Genomic DNA, 19,559 nt, shown 5'->3' with positions numbered 1-19,559 from the left:
TATCGGAACTCAATAAAACTAGGTGCTGCTTGGCTAGAATGTGTGCCTTGGTTCATTTACTTTTTGCATGGTTCATGCATGCTTAGTTTTGCAAAAGTTTTCCAATTCTTAATTCTGAGATTGATTGGGAAATAAGCTGTACTGTGCTGTCTTTGATTGCTAACCCCTTGCCTTTTAGCTTTTAAATTTCTGACATGAGCTACAAAAAGGAATATTCTGCACTTGGCATGTTTGTCATTGAAATCCTTTTAGGGTGCTGCATTGTGGATGCAAATTTTTAACTATAAAGCAACACGCTAAGTAACACATCTTGAAACAAATAACACACACTTTGTGGAAAGTACTTGGTGTGGTCTGTTAACCTGTACCATGAGGACACAGCCTTTGCCTCAGCTTTCCACAGGCAGCCCTAAAACCTTCCCACTCGGTGCTGCTGAGAAGCCTTGAATTCTACTTCCCAGATTTTTTTGGGGAGACCAGAAGGGAACCTGCCTTCCTCAGAGTCCACCTCTTATGTTTTGTAGGGTAGGAGGGGTGGCCCCTGGAGTGGGAAAATGTGTCACATAGAGCTGTTTCTGCATTCTCACTGCTGCTGTAGCCACCAAGAGCCTTTTCTGCTCCTTAGTGCTCAGGAGTGGCTGCTGTTCCTCCCCAGATGAACGCAATACTTTCAGTGTACTGTCCTCTGGCTTGGTGCTTAGCACTGTGCCTTGGCTCTGCTGTCACCAGCTGAGCCTCTCCAGTCTGTGGCCTTAAGCACTACTTGCTCTGGAACACTGAAATATTCCCTTCACTCTCTACTAGTTCAGTTGTTACTAGTAACTGTAGACTCTTTTCCTTCTGCCAAACTATCCCTTTTAACATTTTTTCTTAAACATTTCAGATCCTGACTTATCGTAATTATATTCTGTATTCTCCCCACTCTGAGGTTTTTGCAGAGCTTTGTATTTTGCATGGTAACATTCTGTTGTTTACCGTGGTTGATTTAATTTGGTCCTTTTAGTTAAGTAAAATATGGCAGAAGACAATCAGGAATGAGGGGCAGTGGCAGGAGAAGAAGAGCTTTGCAAAGGCTCATCAGACACATCTGCTTGGTTATTCAAAAACTGAAACCCAGGCACCCTGGAAATATTTAAAAAGCTGCTCATGTCTCTAAAGATCCTGCCATACAAAATTTGCCAATACATTGCCTCTACTGTGCGCAGCCTCAGAAAGAGAGAAAGATTTTTAACACAGGCATAATTTCCTATACCCTGAGGACTCTTTTGCTTTCAGAGGCCTAGATTTGCATTCAAATGTTATTTTCTAATTGCACAGGTTCTTGTGGGAATTCAAGCAGTGTACCTGCAGTTTAAGGGCACACAGTAGCAGCTGGTACACTGGTGCCAGCCAGTGGTAACAATGATATTTTTCTTTATGCTCCTTGTGCTGATAACATCTGGGATTGCTATGTCAAAATCAGCATAGAGTGCCCTAAGATTCCTGTGCTGTACATCCTCCTGGCCCCTTCTGCTTTGATGCAAGTGATTTTTCCAGTGGTGATTCAAGGTGTCTGGAAGTATTCCAGAAGTAATCCATGATAGATAAATCTTCTGTGCTTGCATTTCTCTGCCCATTGTGTGCAAGTGCCTTTTGTGCACACTCAGCATTGCTGTAGTGACAGAAAGGTCCTTGGAACACCCCTGACAAGTCAGTCTTGATCAAATTTGTCTAATTATAGGAAGCTGCCTGTGGGAGGCACATTCAGTTTGGAAAAGGACATTGCAAGGTAGATCTTACAAATGGTGAGCAATGTCAAGAGGGTGTATTTACTTATACTTCTCACAGGACAAGATATACAGTGGGCAGATCAAGCAATATTTAAACAGAATGCAAAAAAAAAAATCACAGAAAAGCAGTCCATCAAGATCTACTGAAATCTGATAGGGCTGCAAAGCCTTGGCACAGGATGTTTCTGAATTGCTGGATGATGGGATTTGGAGAGTATGCTAGGGAAGGCACAACTAGTGTTTTATTTCTTGTGTTATTTCTGTAAGCATCTGCTGCTGGACACTGCTGGGCAGAGGAAGAGACAGGCTTCAAATCTGATATTCATCAGTTTGGCTGCTGTTTTTACAAAATCATGGGCAAGCACTGACTAGTTCTGTGGGGTCTGCACAGAGGAGGGTGGGCTGGCCATGTACCTTCAAATAACAACATACACTAGGACACAGCACCACCATAGCTTTGCATCTGCCCAATTGGCCTCTAATGGTTCAGTTTTCCATTTCTACATTGTTCTTCTTATCTGCTGCCTCTTGGATAAGAGGACTCCTGTCAATATCCTGTTTGTGCTGGTGAGAGACCAGCCTTGTGCACAGCCTCAACAAAGTAGTTTTCACTACTACATAGTTCACAGGGTGACAGAGCAGATGAGGCTGGAAGACATCTCTGGACACAGTCCAGTCCAGCCCTCCTGCTCAAAGCAGGGTCCACTAGTGCAAGTTGCCCAGGACTGTGTTGAGTTGGGTACTTAATATCTCCAAGGATAGAAACTTCACAGCTTCTTGGAGCAACTGGTTCCAGCTTCAGAAAAAAAACCCAACCCAAAACAAAACAAAAACTGAACCAAACCAACCAAACAAACAAACAACAAAACAACCAACCAACCCCCCCCCCCCCCCCCCCCAAGTTTTCTTATGTCTAAGATGAACTTTATGTATTTCAGTGTCACTAGATACCACTAAGAGTCTGGCTCCACCTTCTAAACCTTCTCTGATCAGGGATCCATACACATCAGTAAGATTTTCATGAAGCCTCCTCCAGGCCGAACAATTCCACCTCTCCTGGTCTCCTCATATTGCAAATGCTCCAGTTCCTTCACTGTCTCAGCAGGGCTCGCTGGACTGTCCAATATGTCAATGCCTCTCCTGTGCTGGGGAGCCCAGAACCAGACCCTGCCCTCCAGCTGTGGCCTCACCAGTGCTGACAGCAGGGAAGGTTCATCTCCCCATGCCTGGTGGCAATGCTCCTCCTAAAGCTTCCCAGCAGGCTGGTGGCCTTCTTTGCCACAAGGGCGCATTGGTGGCCCATGTTCTCCTCATGACATCCTGCTTCCAACCGTAGTGTGTGACTGCACTGCTGAAATGCCTGCTGAGTCAGTGGCATGAAGCCATGCATGCTGTGGCACTGTGACAGTGGCACTGAGTGTGCTCTGCACCGAAGGGTTTTGATGGTGCTGCCCAACTCTCCTGGCTGAAAATAGATCTGGCTGCCCCAGCAGCTGCATCCTGGGGATTTTTGCTCCTGACTCTGATGAAGGCAGGGAGATGCCTGCCTTGGAGCCGGGGGCTTCCCAGGAGGGTGGGTATAGGGATTGTTGGGATTCCTGTCTCTTCTCTGCTCTCCAGGATGCCTTTTGGGTGACTGGATCACAGGGGACTGCTCTCATTCACAACGCTGGGCGCTGGATATGGCTCTCTCTGAGCCCATTTTACACCACATTTTGTCTTTCTGTTCAGCAGACTCTGCCCTGAGAAAACTGTCCAGTGAAGGGGAGAAACAGTCTGCCTGATGCTGGATGCTTGAAATGGAAAGCCACTTCTAATTTAGGGAGATTAGTGTATAAAATGGAGGACATTTTCCATTACCTCAATGTATTAGAATAGTTCTGCCAGCCTATCTCAAACCTGGTAAAAATGTAAACATTAAGAAAACATTGGACAAGATTTTTACTAACATCTGTCTCTGAATTCAGACACCAGTTTGAGATCAGACAGTTCAGTTTAAATTCAGACAGATCTCTTTCAGCAGTTTATGATGCACAGGTTGTCTCTAGGCTTACTAGAAACATGACCATAAAGATCAGTATCAAAGTTTTAGCAATAGGCTGTGGATAAGCTCCACTTCCCTTTGCAGGTGACAGTTTGAGTGTTGATTTGCTGAAGGACACAGTGCTGTTGCTAACCCTTGGCACGGAGGGTGGAAGCCGGAGATGTTTGTCCGTGCAATGAGCTGACTTCCCTTCTTCATCGGAGACCTGAGCTCAGGCTTCTCCCTTCTCCCTCTCCTTCTCCCTTGCTGCTCTGGGCCTGAGAGAAGTTGCATACAAGCTCTGGATACTAAAGCAAATGTTGATCTGCCTGGATATGGATTTCCCAAGGCTGAAAGCATATCCCAGCAGCAACATTTCTCCTTGGTACTATTTCCTAATACTGTTTCCTAATAGTTATTTATTACTGTCAGCTGCTGGCTCCTTCCTCTCTCCACTCATGCCATCAGAAAATTCTGAACAGTGATTCAGCTTTGAATGTTTGTCCTGGAGACCAAAGGCAAGAAAATCAATTCTCTGTCCCTTCCCATCTTTAATCCCTACGCAGATTTCAGCAGAATCAGCTGAAATGTTGAAAAGGTGTAAAATTACAGCGAGTCCTCCTTCTCCTGGGACTAAGCCCATGAGATTCAGAAAAGCTCCTGAACGCCTGCATAGACAAATCCTAAAAAAATACTTCCCTCTGAAACATAATCCTCCCGCTCATCCCCCACCCCTCCCTGCCCGCTCACCCTTGACTCCCTATCACTCACTGCCAGGCAATTATCTGCTTCGTTTACTGCCTCCTGGCCGGAGCCAAAGTTCAGGATCTGGCACTCGATGGCAGGAGATCACTCGGCGGAGGGAACTCGCTGTTCTCCCAGCCCCACCACCCATTTCCCACAGGAGCAGGCGTGCTCGGCTGCGAGGCACGGCCGGGAGCTGCCGCAGAGCTTCCCTGGGCAGGAGCCTGAAGCTGCGGTGGGCAGGAGACCGGAGCAGGATCACGTCCTGTTCTCTCAGCATCCCAGGAAACGGGCAGCCACTTGGGCAGAGCCCTGGGAACTCCTCTCGATCCCTGTCCTTGTTCCATGCAGCAAAACTCCATGGAACAACGAAGTTCAGCTTCTCCGGGCTGGGGAGGCATCTGGGGATGCTCCTGTGCCTGCCAGGGATAATGGATGAGGCATGAGGTGACACGGCATTGGTGTGAAATGTCTGTCTCTCTCTCCCGATGTGAGCAATTCCTTATGATGTGGATGAATCTCAGGTGCTGATGACAAATTGTTGGGGGTTTCCCCATTTTCTTCCCTATGGGTCCAGCTCAGAGGATGAAGCATCCACACACAGTTTGCCCAAAAACCACCGGCTGCTCTTGGCACTTGTCTCATTAATGCTCACAAAATGCAGCTTGCAGCTGTCCTGCTCTCCAGAGTGAGCATGTCCAGAGATGCCAGAGCTGCCTGCTGCTTTGGGAGGGCAGACCTTCCCAGAAATGCAGCCCTTCCCTAGGACAGGTCTGTGCTGACCTCTCCTCTCTCCCCCTGCTTCATTCTGCACTCTGAGCACAGGATGAGGTGAGGATGTCTATAGAGACCTCAAAGCCAACTGGGTTGTGAAGCACAGCTCCTCCACCTCACTCCCTCAGCGAACAGAATTGAATAGTGCTAAGGGTACTCTTTCTGGAAAGGATAAAAGCAGGCTGTGTCATTAAGAATGGGGTTTGGGGCCTCAGACCGGGGGTCTCTCATCCCAGGCTCTGCCTGCAGTGAGAAGAGCAGGGGGCACAAAGCACCCAGCTGTACCTCCCCAGGGAGCTGCCACCAGCTCTGCATCCACAGCCACCAGCTGGGATGTACTGGGCCGGAGCCTGGATCCACACCCAGAGCGCTAGGCTTGTTTTAAACACAATCACCTTCCAGACACCTTTCTGGGTTTGGCCTCTCCGGTATCTGATGGCAGTGAGCAGCACTGTTTAATTATGTGCTGCTTCGTTTCAGATTGGCTGAATGTTTTCACTGATGTCACTTCAATCTTGTCTCATGAGAAATAATAACAAATTGTTTCCCTTCATCTTTCCTGCAATAGTTTTTAACTATCTGGGTTTTCTCCTTTGGTTTCCTTTCCAAGTCGATGTCTCATTTAGCCTATCCTTATATAATGCCTTTTCCCCCAATTTTGTATTTCTTCTACGTACCATTTTAAATAAAAATATAATAGTTTCTATCAGCCATATTGATATTTTCTATTCTATTCTCTATTAGCTTCCTCTTGCACTCACACATCTGGTTAACAAAATGGGTATTGATTTCCAAATATGCTTAAAAGTCTCTTTATTGAGTAGCTGTCTGCTAATCTGTCTTCTATAAGTTCCTCTATAAATAAATTTGACTGATCTGGAATAACCCTTCAACTTTTACTATATTTACAGAGCATTCTTTGCTGAAGGTGGTATACATGTTGGGAAAGGATGAGGGGTTTAATTTAATCCATATTACTTAGCAACATTTACACCATCAATAAACAAGAAAAAAAAAAGTGTCCAGCCTTTCTCCATCCTGGCTGTTGCCGGCGATGGCAAAACAGTGTCCAGTCTGCTGCATTTAGGGTATGTCCTTCTTACTTTGTTTCCTTCTTGACATATTCTTTGGGGGTGAAAGACTCATTTTCATGTTTAAGCTTGTTGCACACAGGATGACAACTCAAGTGCCCCTCAAAATTTAAAATGCTTGGTAGAATCTAGCTGGAAAGGCATAATCCATAACCTCATGTGTCCTTATGACATTGTAATTTTTTTTCTTATTTTCCTCATAGATTTTAAAATTCTTTTACATGCTTAAATTTAACAGTTGACAAACTGTTACATCTTTTTTGTTTATGTCAAAATATCTAAAGTATAAACTTTTTTTTCCCCCTCAAGTAATCAACACCAATACACATTTTGCTACAATATGTAACTATCTTACGGAAAACCCTGATACTCTTCAATGTTGACAATAATGATCCTTACCACTTGATTTCTCTTTCTGTAAGAGACCAGATTTTCTTGTCATATGCAGTTTTAAGCTCAAATTAAATTAATTCTAAATATACTTTTTAAAATTCTGATTTTAAGACTTTATTTACCTTTTTTTTTTTTTTTTTTACTTATTCCTCATGACTCTTACTTTTTCTTTAAAAAAGTTAGGACGTTTTTTGCCCTAAATATTGCTTAAGCAATTTGTCTTCATAAAAATAAATAAATAAGTAGGTTTCCATTTGCTGAAAGCATGGAGCAGTCATCCTTAATTTCTCTAACTTCTTCCAGTGACAGCAGTATTCATTTTCAAAAGAATGTTCCCTGAGACTTCATCTGGCAAACCAAAAAACCTTCTAAGGTTTGGTCATGATTTTCCTCCTGTTCCAGTAGCTCTTGCCTAATCAGTTTGAATATGAATTTAGAGATGAATGAGAAATCTGTTATTCTATATATGTCAGAGGTAAAGTATAATCTCATTTCCCTGAGGGCAGTTCGTCTCAGCAGTCTGGGAACCTGAATTGCTGATACAGTGAGTGCCTGCTGCCTCTTCTATTTTTCTTTCTTTATTGGGTCTTTTCCTGTAAAAATATACACTACTCAGAATTCCAAAAAGAATTTGACCTTTCCCAAATTACTGGCCTACTTTAAAGTGTATTTTAAACATTTGCTTTTGACTGTGAGCAGAATCTGAATCCTGTGATAGGGATAACTGGGCAAGCAACTGTGTCCTTTAACAGGAGATACCATCACTTCCTATTCTTACACACAGCTTCAGACTGAAGGCCACCAGTACAGAGTAAGTCTTTCCTTTGCTCAAGCTGCAGAAAACAGCAGCTGGAGCAGACCTTCCATGTCTGACACTTGATTGAATACTTCCCTGAAGTAAAGTAACAGTTTTTCAGTTTTGTCATTTTTGCCTTTGTTGCTTCTTTCCCTGATCTTCAAATATCTCAGTTTAAAGGTATCTAATCATCATTAAAGGTGCAGATGTGCTGCTTTGGATAGAGATGTGCTGCTTCCCCTTGAGGGAAGGGGATGCCCCATCCCTGTGGTGGGGTCCAAGGAGGTCTGAGCAGACAAGGAGGACCTTGTGACAAAGGCAGGATGCTGAGCAGCAGAGCCTGGACCAGCTCCCTGTGCATCCCTATTGTCCTGGGCTGTGGCCCCCTGCCCCCAGCCAAACCCCAATCATGGCCATGCTCTCTGCTTGTGCTTGGCTGCAGCAGGACAGACTCCCATTGAGGGCACCCAGCACCAGCCCCTACTTCCATTTCATTTCATCCTTTCCATTTTATTTAACTCCTCTTTCCTGGACTCATCATGTCTGTGTTTCTCCACCATGGGAATAACATCTTCCCAGTTAAACCAACCTTCTTGCAGCTTTCCTTCTAAGCACCAGCATTGCCACTGTGAAACCTTCAGACTCATTAACTCACAAGAAATCCTCCCATATAACCTTTTATTTCCCACATCATCAAATCTCATGTTTTAACTGCACTTTTGCAACTGCAAGAACATTTTCTATTATTTTGTCCTTTTTTTTCCCTTCACTTTGCATGTCCATGGAGTCCCTCATTTGTCATGTTTTTTTTCTGCAGCTTCTCCCTCTGGACTAGTCTTTGTGTGTCTGAGAATTGGATTTTGATCCCAAGCAACAGGAAAATATTTTCCCCTTGTTTAAATCCTCTCTGTAGGTAAAAAGAGTTTTGCAAATTGAAACAATATTTAAATCAGCATTTTTTTCTGTAGTAGATTTCTCCCTTTTGAGCATTGCTTTGATTTTCACAGTATTTCTTCTAAAGTTCAACAACAAAGCCTTGAGAGAATAGCAGCTTATTGCTTCTGTGATAAACCCTTATCTTTTTTTATAATTTAATAACCCTACCACTGAGTGTAAAACTTCTCTGTCAGTCTCCGTGCCTGTTACATAGCCTGGGAAGCAGCAATAACACTTACCCTGTCAGTTCTTAGCAAAACTCAGAATAAACAACTCTGCAATTAAAGTGTTTATGTGTTAGAGCCTCCTCCCTCCTTTCAGGCAACTTCATCAATCGACAGGCTTCTCACTGATGATTTTTCTGTAGCTCTCTGGCAGGGTTCAAGCTTGGAATGTTTCTCCTAGTTCTGGTTGAACACCATCCCTCCCCATCAGGATCCTGGACCACCTCCCCCTGCTGCCTGCCCATGGGGGTTGGGTGGGTGGACTCATCCTTCTCTGCCCCTTCCAGTCATTTCTTGTCTTTGCTGATATGGTTTCATTTCAGCCCAAGGCCAACCAAAATTGCAAGCTTGAAACACCTTTTTTTCAATGAGACATTTCCATTTTTCAGGATTCTCTAGCAGAAAATCTTTTGTAACCCTGTGCTGGGCTTTAAAGCAGTTGCTAGGTTTAGAGAACAAACGAAGTGAGTTTACCCTGAGATACAAAGCTAAGCAGACAATAAACAGCTAAAATAGCTAAATAGAAAAAAAAAAAGTCTATTTCTGAGCCAAGTCCCCTTTTGATGGTGCATCCTGAAATCTAGTAACAGCTTAAGGGTGTTTTCAGATAAAGAGAAATCAGTCAGCTATTGAGGGGGACAGTGAAGCAAGCTGGGCTGTCAAAGGTGCAAAGAAAACCAAAAGCAAACACTGTGCTTCCAGCTTTGATCAGATTTTGGTACTTGCAATGCTCTTTCTAATGGCTGTGTTCCTTCATATATGAAACTGCTCAGAGGGAAAACGTTGTCAAATGGAAACTGTGGAGTGATGGGGGCAGAATCATTCCTGATATGCTCTGGGCTGCACTTTGCTGTCAGAAAAAGCTCCATTTTCTTTATCTCAAAGGGTTGAAATACTCTGAGGCAGGGAGGAGATTGAGGGAGACAGGCCTTAATTACACTCTTCTTTCTTGTATGATTAAATATGAACAAAAGAACTACTGCACTGCATATCCCCTGCACTAAGATGCTACTGCAAATGCAGAGACAGAGCAAACTTTGCCAGCAATCTTCTCATTTCATCAACAAGCTTGTGTTCTGCACGTCAAAGTCTGCTCAAGATGACAAGAGAAATAAACTCTACAAAATCCAAAGAAGGGCCTGACAGAGCTCAGCCAGACAGGGGGCTTGATCAATAATTAAAAATAATACCTTGAACACTAAATGGTCTTTCATGTTCCTCTGAGCCATAGTATAAATCTAAACTGAGTCTTTTCCAACAGGTTTGCCTTAGCTGTGACTCAGAAAAAAACAATTCCCTTTAAGGATGTGTGAAGAGAGGGAGAAAACAGGTTTTCTCTTTGCGTGTTCCCTAGAGCTTCTTGCTAACTGCAGGTTAATCTCAAGGACCTAACATTGCTTAAGTGCGTTTGAAAGGGAACCTCCCACACACAGCTGCAGATAACATGGAACATCAGTGTGGGGACCGAGTGGCTTTGAGGTGACATCAGAACCTGAACTGTGTGGATTTGGGGTGCACTCCTGGCTACCATTTTTCACTTTCTCAGTGTGCTGAAGCAAAAAAAGGCCTTTCTCAAGGCAGCTGGATTTTAAGTATAAGTGAAATACAGCAGATGAATTCCCTCAACACGAGGGAGCATGTGGTACCATCTGGTTTTTGTGCCCCAAACCCTCGTTGTAGATGTTTCTGGAGAGCTCTGCCCAGCTGTGGTGGGGAGATGTGGAAAAAACACTGACATGTCTGTTTGGTATGGCGTTAAAATGCTGTCAGAATTTTGGGGACAACGCTGTCAGAATGCATTCTGACAGACCTCACAGAAGACTGGTTGTAAAGGATTTTGATGGAGAAAATAAGAAATATGTTTAATGCAGGAGAGAAGAAGAAAGACAGAAAATTTCATAGAAAAGTAGAGTGGTGGAAATGATGACCCAGGCAAGAGTTTATTTGGGACAAGGGTGAAAGAAGAAGCCAGAAAAAGAGCTGGTGTGGTAGAGCCACAGAAAACAGGAGAGACTGGATATGTGATTCTGCTGAGAAAGGGTAAGGAAAGGTTGGATCTTTCCTAGATGTGAAAGGAAAATGTGACTCCCAAGGTTACTGATGCAATTACCAGGGTCATTGAGAAAAAACCAACAAGAGGTCAGGGGAAGCAGCATCCTTTCAAGGCTAAATGATGCAAAACCGCACATTCTGAGAATCATTTCCCACAGTTCAGGAATCTTTGTAAACACAATTAACCATAGCTCTGATTGTGAGAAGAAAGAGAGCTAATGTTGTGTAGAAAATGCACACAGAATAGCTCAGTGAGAGTAAGGCAAATGGCAGAAATACAAGGATAGAGCAAGCAGTAGGGTGCAGCTGCAAGTACAGACAATATCTACTTAAAGCCAGGTATGTTACACCACTGAGGCACAGTTCTGCAGCATATGGTAATATTTCCAGAGGCAGAAAGTAACACCAGACTCCGTGGAGCAGGCTCTGCTCTTCTGCAATAATTAGTGTAAGGTTTAGAAAAAAAGCAAAGCTCTGCTAACTCACAAAATCAGGACAACAGAGGCGCCTGTTCCAGAGATGGTGTTTATTCAAGGGCTAATTACAGTAGGCAAGAGGCTTCTTAATACTACAGTGTAAAGGGAGAAGAGATTCCTATACTAACAGACAAATTACAAGGAATTTACCTGTCTTGTCCAAATTTGTCTGTGCTTTATCATCTTCCTGCTTCCCAAGTTGCCCTCCAAGCGCTGTGGATAATCAATGTCCATAACTGGTGTTCATGAATTGAGCTTTGAGCCCCTTCTTCTTACTGGCAGCTACACAGAGGGCTCCAGTGAAATCCACAGAAGGTTTGGTGCAGATATCCAAAACCCCTCTTGTGGCAAAGGGGCTGGGGGCTCTTGAGATCCTGTCACTGCTTGGGGCTGGTTGCTGGAGTGCCTGCAGGCACACAACGGGGAGGCTCTGTGCTCACAGCATTAACACAGGCATTTGACTATGTAAATTGATCTTTAATCTGCTGCCTACGTGGTGCTGGGTACTGGATGTGACACAGTGAAAAGCAGAACTGGGCTACCCTAAAATCAACGTACAAGTTCACCTCCATTCACAGACGGACTGTGCAACAAGAGGCAATGACTTCTGATGTTGTGTTATGGTTGCAGGTCCTGATCACACAAACCAAGGACAGTGACCCCAGCATTTGCTCCCTTCAGCAAAACCCCTCCCACTGAGACACCCATCTTATTTTAACACACTAGGTGGCAATGAGAAGCTCCTTTTGGCTGTAGCCTCCTCTCGGTACCTGGAGGACCACACCCATGGGTCACCCTCTCCTGGCCCAGCCCCTGCTGTCAGTGCAGGGTCCTACGTGTGCCAGCCCATGAACTCCGGGCTCCAGTGCCACCGGAGGCCGGAGCTGTCCTGCTTTCCGGGGGGCAGCTGCTCTCAGTCGATTTGATCCACCGGCATTGCCCGCCCGATGTCGCCGAGGCAACATGATCCCCAGGGAAGTGGGATGTGTTGCCATAGCAACACGATGCTCTTGGCTCCTGCCTCCTTCCATTGACGCCAAGGAGGGAAAATCTGGGGCTGCTGGAAGCACTGAGTCCTATCGGGGATGGAAAGTTGGAGTGGCTAAAGGATCACGACAAAAACAGACATAAACTTCTATTTGTAACCCTAATTATAAACAGTTGCAGTTAAAGGCTCCTGCTGCTGTTGCAGCAGCTTTGCCAGTGCCTGCATTAATGTACTGCTCTGAATGAAATAATTTATGTCACATTCCTTTATTACTCATGATCACATGTTTTGCTTTATAGTTAAATTATGAATAATCTAAGCAGGATACATCTTAATGATGCTGTCATTCTTATTCTGGATGAATTGATTCAGCAGGTTCTTTCAACACAGACTCTTTGACAGTTAATGTAATGAGAATTTTTAAATAACAGAACACTGAAAGGAGAAAAAAGGAAAATGTGTGACTGTCCATAGAAACTGATGACTGCTCCTTTTCTGGGAAATGGTGGAAAATACTGATTCACTCTCCTCTGACCTTCAGAGGACAAGATCAAGGCTGTTCTAGCTCTTTTTTCAGCAGGTTCCCCTCTGTTCCAAGGCAAAGATCTATTATTTTCACACTAGTAACTTCCACCAGCCGGCAAGGACAGGACCCTGCTATGTCAGGTATCACCAATTCAAGAGAGAGCTCACCCAGGGCTTATGAGATATTGAGGAAAGGCTGGACAGGGATGAATCATAAAACACAGCCAAGAAATGATGGAGTCCATGAGCTCCCTGGATACACAGAGTCCATCACAGACAGAAGCTGTGTCTGGTGTGCATCCTTGAACCAGTTGTCTTTTCCTGAAGCTGCAACACAAATATTAGGACAACATATCTTGTTAAGCTTTCATAACATAATTTATTTGAAATAACTGCCTTTGTGAGCAGATTACAAAGGAAATGATCCAAGTATGAATGTACAGGGTGCATTCAGAGTAGGGAAGGACTTCACATCATTCTAGGACCAAGCACGGTGTGGCTGTGACCCTGGCACAGCCCCTGTGTGCACACCCCAACAGAAGCACTTCAGGCTGATCAAAGGAGCAGGAGGAAGTACTTCAAAGTAGAAGCTGCTCACAGAGCAAAGTGTGCAGTAATTACATGATTAATTGCTCACTGCCATTGCTCAAGATTTTGCAAAAGCAAAACAACAAATCCTTTTGGAAAAACTTGGGATTTCTACAGTATAAATAAATAAATATGAAAATAATTCTCACCATTTGATGAATAAAGACACTTCTTTATTAAGCATTTTTCAGTGATAAAATTGAGTGCAAAATAAGAGATTTCTATCATTGAAAAAACTCTTTTTTAATTAAATATATTTAGTATAATGCCTGATTACAAAGTACAATACTACATAAGATCTGTATTGAATATTCATTGGTTCACAGTTGCTTATATGCTCTGAGGAAGAGATACAGATTTAAAATATTTTGTAGGTATTTACAGAAAAAACTAAAAAGGGATAATATTTTTGCACTGCAAAGCACTGAAAAAGGTTCCTGAAGCTATTCAGAACATAAACATACATGGATGTCTCTGATGCCCACTGTTAGGAGTAGGGAGACTGCTGTGTTTGCACCATCAGTCTCACCTACTGGCTGACCTGGTACAATCAATAAGAGCTCTTAATAGCTACACAAGGAAAAAATCTTTAAAAATTTACAGATAAATATTGCCAGCACGGCTGTGAGAAATCTAAAGATCTTCCTTTTCGGACACTAGATGTCAATGGAGAGACACTTCAAAGCAGCTGTAACAAAAGGCAGTGCTGCTGCATTCTCTAAAACCAGATTCTTGTTTTCCTCTTTTATTTTAATGCAACTCTTCTGGGCTGATAGCCTTGAGAATTAAAGTCAAAAACCCCTTCAGGAGCAGCACTTTACATGGAACTCCCATTCAATCAGCTTCTTACGCAGATGTGATTTAAGTCATAGTTGAAGGTAGCAAACATTTTTCAGCTCTACAAACCAACAATTTTTTTCTGAGACTGACAAAGAAGGAACTGGACACGGTGAGGTGGCCTTATAATCTTCTGCTTTGGATGATAAGACCACCTGTTTCCTTGAATGAAGACATCCAAGCTGTAGTCAAACATCAAATACTTCTATAAAATATAAGAATTGGAAACTGAATTGGAAAACCAGCCTAGAAGTGAGAAGTTCCATATCTCCATTATCCTCCCTGAGATAAAGAATCCTCCACCAACATTTTCATAATGTACACCAAAGCACAGGATATGAAGAATGACAGTAAAATAGAATAGGAACTGCTTCCTGATTTTCTCCAAAAACTAGTTAACTGATCTTCATGCTGTGCTATGAGTTTAATTAAAACAAGTGCTAACAGCTGTAATGAAGCCATTAAAAGGGTTTTCAGAGGGAAATATAAAAATTTGGGGATTTGGTGGATAAAGCCTCATTTTTAGTGTTGCATTTTACATTTAATACTGCAATTTCAGCACTTGGAATTGCTTAACACACCATGCTGACCTGTAAAATGAGCCCTTCATCATGGTACTGCCCAGTGTTTGTGTACAGCAATTCTGTACCCAGAATGGATCTGTGAGCACCAAAGGGCAGGACACAAACACTGAGAACAGTGAAATGTGTCAATGGCTTCTGGTGGACACCAAAAGTCATGGCCAAACAGCAAAGGCACTGTGGCTTCTGTCTCAGAGAGGGATCAGATGCTGCAAAAGGAGAGAGAGATTGAGTCTGGAAGGAGGCTCAAAGTGTCCCCCCAAGGGGGATAAGCAAGATGGGGTGAGGGATAGATTGTAGATATAAGGAAAACCTCAGAGGTGAAGGGAAGGGCAATTGTTATTTGACAAGCATCTAGTGAAGATACATGACAAATTAGAAAATGCCAAGTGTGAGAAATGGTTAGTAACATTCAATCTACAAAGGTGACAACAGAAGGTGTAAAAACAGGAGCTGTAGCAACAGCGGCAGGTTAGGACCCAGTACAGAACTGAACTGTGTCAGGTGGAAATGTGAGAAGATGGGGAGGGGACAAGTTTGTACATACAACAAAAGACAGTTCTAGATTTGCAAGCAGAAGCTCAAGGAAGAAATAAATTTCAGACCTCTTTGTATGACAAACCCCTCAACATCAACAAACTTGTGTTTGAACAGGTTCTGCTGGAAAACACAGAAAGCAATTGATAGTTTGGATTCAGATCAGTCTTTGAACAACTCACAGGGAGGTTAATTTTCTTTCTTCTCTTAAAACAAAACAATCTGAAAACCTTCTACCTTTATTTAGTAGTGATGTCTGTGTACTCTAAGGCCAACATAGCCCTCCAGCAGGATCAGGGCTGCCCAGTGAGTGACTGGCTATCAGAAGACACATATAAGACACACTGTTCCCACCAGTTCCCTCTGCCCAGAATTCACACCAACCTCTGTGGAGAAGGTCTTAATGTAACGTTTTCAGTGCTGGGGCCAGAAACTAAAGTACAACCAAAATGGGTACAGCTTCCACTTTGTATGCAAGAGAACCAGGTGCTTAGCTAAGTCCTTATTTGAATATCCCCTATTTACACAGCAGTGCTGTTGCTTAGGGCTCCTCTGACGTGGGAACCATAAACTCCTCATCTGCTATACAGTGTTGTTCAGGGTAGTTTAAACAACATGGTCATCCCACACGTCTTGTGTCACAGATACTACTTTTATCTAGATTCAGGTGTGCCATCTTACATCACAAGTATGACATGATAGTCAGAGCTATTTCTTTTTACATCTAGGTAACACCTAGGTCAAATGACTTACAAAATCAGGTATTTTAAGGTTGGTGTTTTCTACTGCCTGAAAATCTGTAATTGTTGCCAACAGAATCAGTGCTTTCTGTGTTCATAAACTAAATTATGCCAATGAAAATCTGGACATTATACAGATGTTTCTCCCAACTTGATACTTTGACATTTATCAACAAACATGGCAAGGCATCTTTCTAAGAATTATCCAAAATAATTCTGATGGACTAAAGGTAGCTTCAAGCTAATAAATTTCAGCTGACACAAGTATTTACTTGAATTTATTTAAAAAAATGTTGATTTTCCACCTGTCTTTGTATTATTGACAGACAGCCCCATATGATTTGTTGAAGCTATTCACTCTAAAGACTAACAGAAATACATACAAAATCTTGCTTACTGTCACAAACAAACCAACAGGTTAGAGCACCAAAGTTTGGTTTCTGGGGTTTAGCCCTTTCCTGAGAAGGAACCAAAGAGAGACAGGAGAAGCAGTTTCATCTTGCACATGGTGTTCAGGGATCTCTATGTCCTGGTTGTTAAGTCAGGATCACTTATTTGTTACTATTACTCCTGGTAAAATGCAAACTCAGAAGGTTTGTGTACATTATACACAGATATATGATGTTTAGGCACATTTGCAGCAACGGGAGCAAGTAGTGAGGAGAAAAACATTAGAATGTTAAACATAGAAAACTTAAAATGTGAAACTTAGCATGTTTTTTACAATGAGGGTGGTCAGCCATGAGAAAAACAGGGCAAGGGAAGTGGTATTTCCCCCCCCCCCCCCCCTCTTTATATATATTTCTTTATATCTTAAACAGAAGACTGGATACATTCAGTTCACAATGATGTGGCGGCCCAGAAATTGAAGGAAAAGTGTTAGAGAAAAAAACAGACAATCATTTTTCTGCTGTGTAAAACCAGAGTGAGCCCACATTTTGGGATGTGGAGACCAGAACTGCACACAGTGCTCATGAATGGCACAGAGAAGCTGAGCAGCTACAGAAAGGAGCATTTAATGTCATCCTGGGGAAGCAGCTGCTTTTGGAGGAGAGATTTGTAGGACTGAGACCTCAGTTTTGAGAGGGCTGAGGAAAGACTGAGGTTTACAAAATCACAAAGTATTTTGGGACATTTGGTAAATCTGGGGAAAGTACTCCAGATCATAGAAAAAGAAGTGCTGCTTTATCTAACAGGCATTTAACTTCTGGACCTTGCTGCTGTGACAAACCTTGGTCACTGGCTTCAGCACCAGGGGGATGTGGAAAATGTGAGGCTGTGCTCACTAATGACTGTCATTAGAATATTTAGTGTTTTCTTGCATGATCCTTGTATGGAATTTGACGGCAAGTGTAATTAATCCAAGATGTACATATGTTTATATAGTGTCTGAGCTCTGGCTGGTGCTGAAAGGTTTATGAGAAGTGAATTATTACTCATTATAAAAGGATTTATTTTGATTTTTAAGGAGCCAGTCAGGAAGTTTAATCTGATTATTTTTCCCCAGTGCAAAACTACACAGACTATTTTGCTTTTTCTGCTGGCAACTCTGCTGCTCCTGCCTGAGCAGGACAAGCACTGAAGCTCCACAACAGTTTCACTAATGACACATCAAAGTCACACAGATTTGTGTAAAGGCAGAGTAAAGAGAAGAGACTTCACCATTTTGGAGCACAGACGTGGTATATTTGGGAATAGCTTTCAGCCACTAAGAAATTATTAGGAGAACTATATACTGAAATACACACATACTTTGACGGGAGTACTGTGGGGACCAGCCTCATCTGCTATGCAAGTCTTATCTAACTCCATACTGGGTGCTGAACGTGCCATGAAGCCAGAGGAAAGAAAATGCATTGGTCATGCTGCCTGAATTAAAAATGTTATTATAAAGGGGATTAAATTAAGGCTGCAAGTGCATTTTCTAATTTATTTTCTACCATTCTTTTAATGTGAATGCTTATTATAGTAATAATTTTAAAAGTTATGCAAATTCAGGGAGAAAGAAAGCGTATGATGAGCTCTATGTATGCACAGCAGGCACTGTAACAATTAACTTGATCGCCGACAAGCTTCTTGCATATTTGTGCCTTCAATTCTGATGTTCACTGAAAAAAAAGGTATATAAAGAAATGGGATAAACTGTGGTGTAAATCAACTTGAAAATGCACTTTGTGTGACCTTGGATGCTTTTGATTTTGTCTGTTGACCTTCAGGAAGAGAATAAACAGAGCTCTGCTCTTTACTTTCCCCTGAAGCTGATTAGTTGTGTGTGGACATATAAATATCAGAAGGCCAATACAATGTAGCCCTTCAGAGACTTTACAATGTTTACTGGTAACATATTTTTTTTCTGAATAAATAACCAGATTTATATTCACAGACACAAATGACACAAAATTATCATCAGGCATTAAAAGCTAATACAAGAGCTGACTAATGCCAAAAGCAGGCAATTGTGCAAAAAAATGGGAAGGAAAAAGTGTATTCCTTTGGAATTAGACTTTTCCTCTTTTCCTTTGAACCTTCCTTTGAACCTGCTTTTTACTGGCATCTTGTTTTACCATTTTTACAGAATTTTTTAAATTTCATTTTTACCTCTTCACCACCAGCAATATCTTCAGCACCCAATCAGCAAAGGGAATATCTAATCAGAAATCCTAATTTTCTGGGCGGTCTAACCACAGTTTTCTCACTGATCAGAATCTTTCTCTGTACCAGTTCTGTCAGTAGCTAAAGTACATATATTGAGCAGTGAAATGTGTTCTTGTAATGTTTGAGATCATCAGACAGATAATAATGGAAGGAATGGCAAATGAAAACTGCCTTTTTAAAAAGGCAATAGAGCAGCTGTTGTTCCTGCTGTAGAAAAGAATAGAAATTAAGAGAAACAGCTTCATACAAAATCTTTGGATAAACTGATGAGATGTGGCAAATCTATCTTCTGCGCTTTTCAAAAAATGTTTTCACTTTGTATGGATACACAATGTAATCTTACTCCACGTGGAAATATGGGAGCTGTATTACAAAGAGCACCTTTATGTGCCATGAGATTTGCAACTTGCCTCCCTCACTGAGAACAGTCAGTGAAAGCACTGGATGTGGTGTTCTGGGATCTGCTGCTGTGCCCTCTGTGCAGCAGTGATGAACAGGCTGCCTTTATCTGGGAGTGCACTGAGAACCATCTGGATGAACGAGAGGACTCTGGCACACGAGCAAACAAAACCAAAACACACAGTATGCTGCCTCAGCCAATTCTGGGCTTCTAAGTGAAATTTTATATTTTGAGTATGAGTTGGTTTCTGCTCTTTTATTGTTGGAACAAAAGAAGAATTAAATAAAAATACATACACTAACAACACGCAGCGGAGTCACTAAGCCAACATCCGTATTCCCCTTGAGTCATGTTTGCACAGGTCTATTTTCTCTTAAGATGAGCTTCCCAGCAATGTCAAACCTTAAGGGTCGATAGCTCCACTCCACAC

This window comes from Cinclus cinclus, chromosome 12 (genome assembly GCF_963662255.1).
Source record: "Cinclus cinclus chromosome 12, bCinCin1.1, whole genome shotgun sequence".
Lineage (NCBI taxonomy): Eukaryota > Metazoa > Chordata > Aves > Passeriformes > Cinclidae > Cinclus > Cinclus cinclus.
This window is presented reverse-complemented; position numbering follows the sequence as displayed.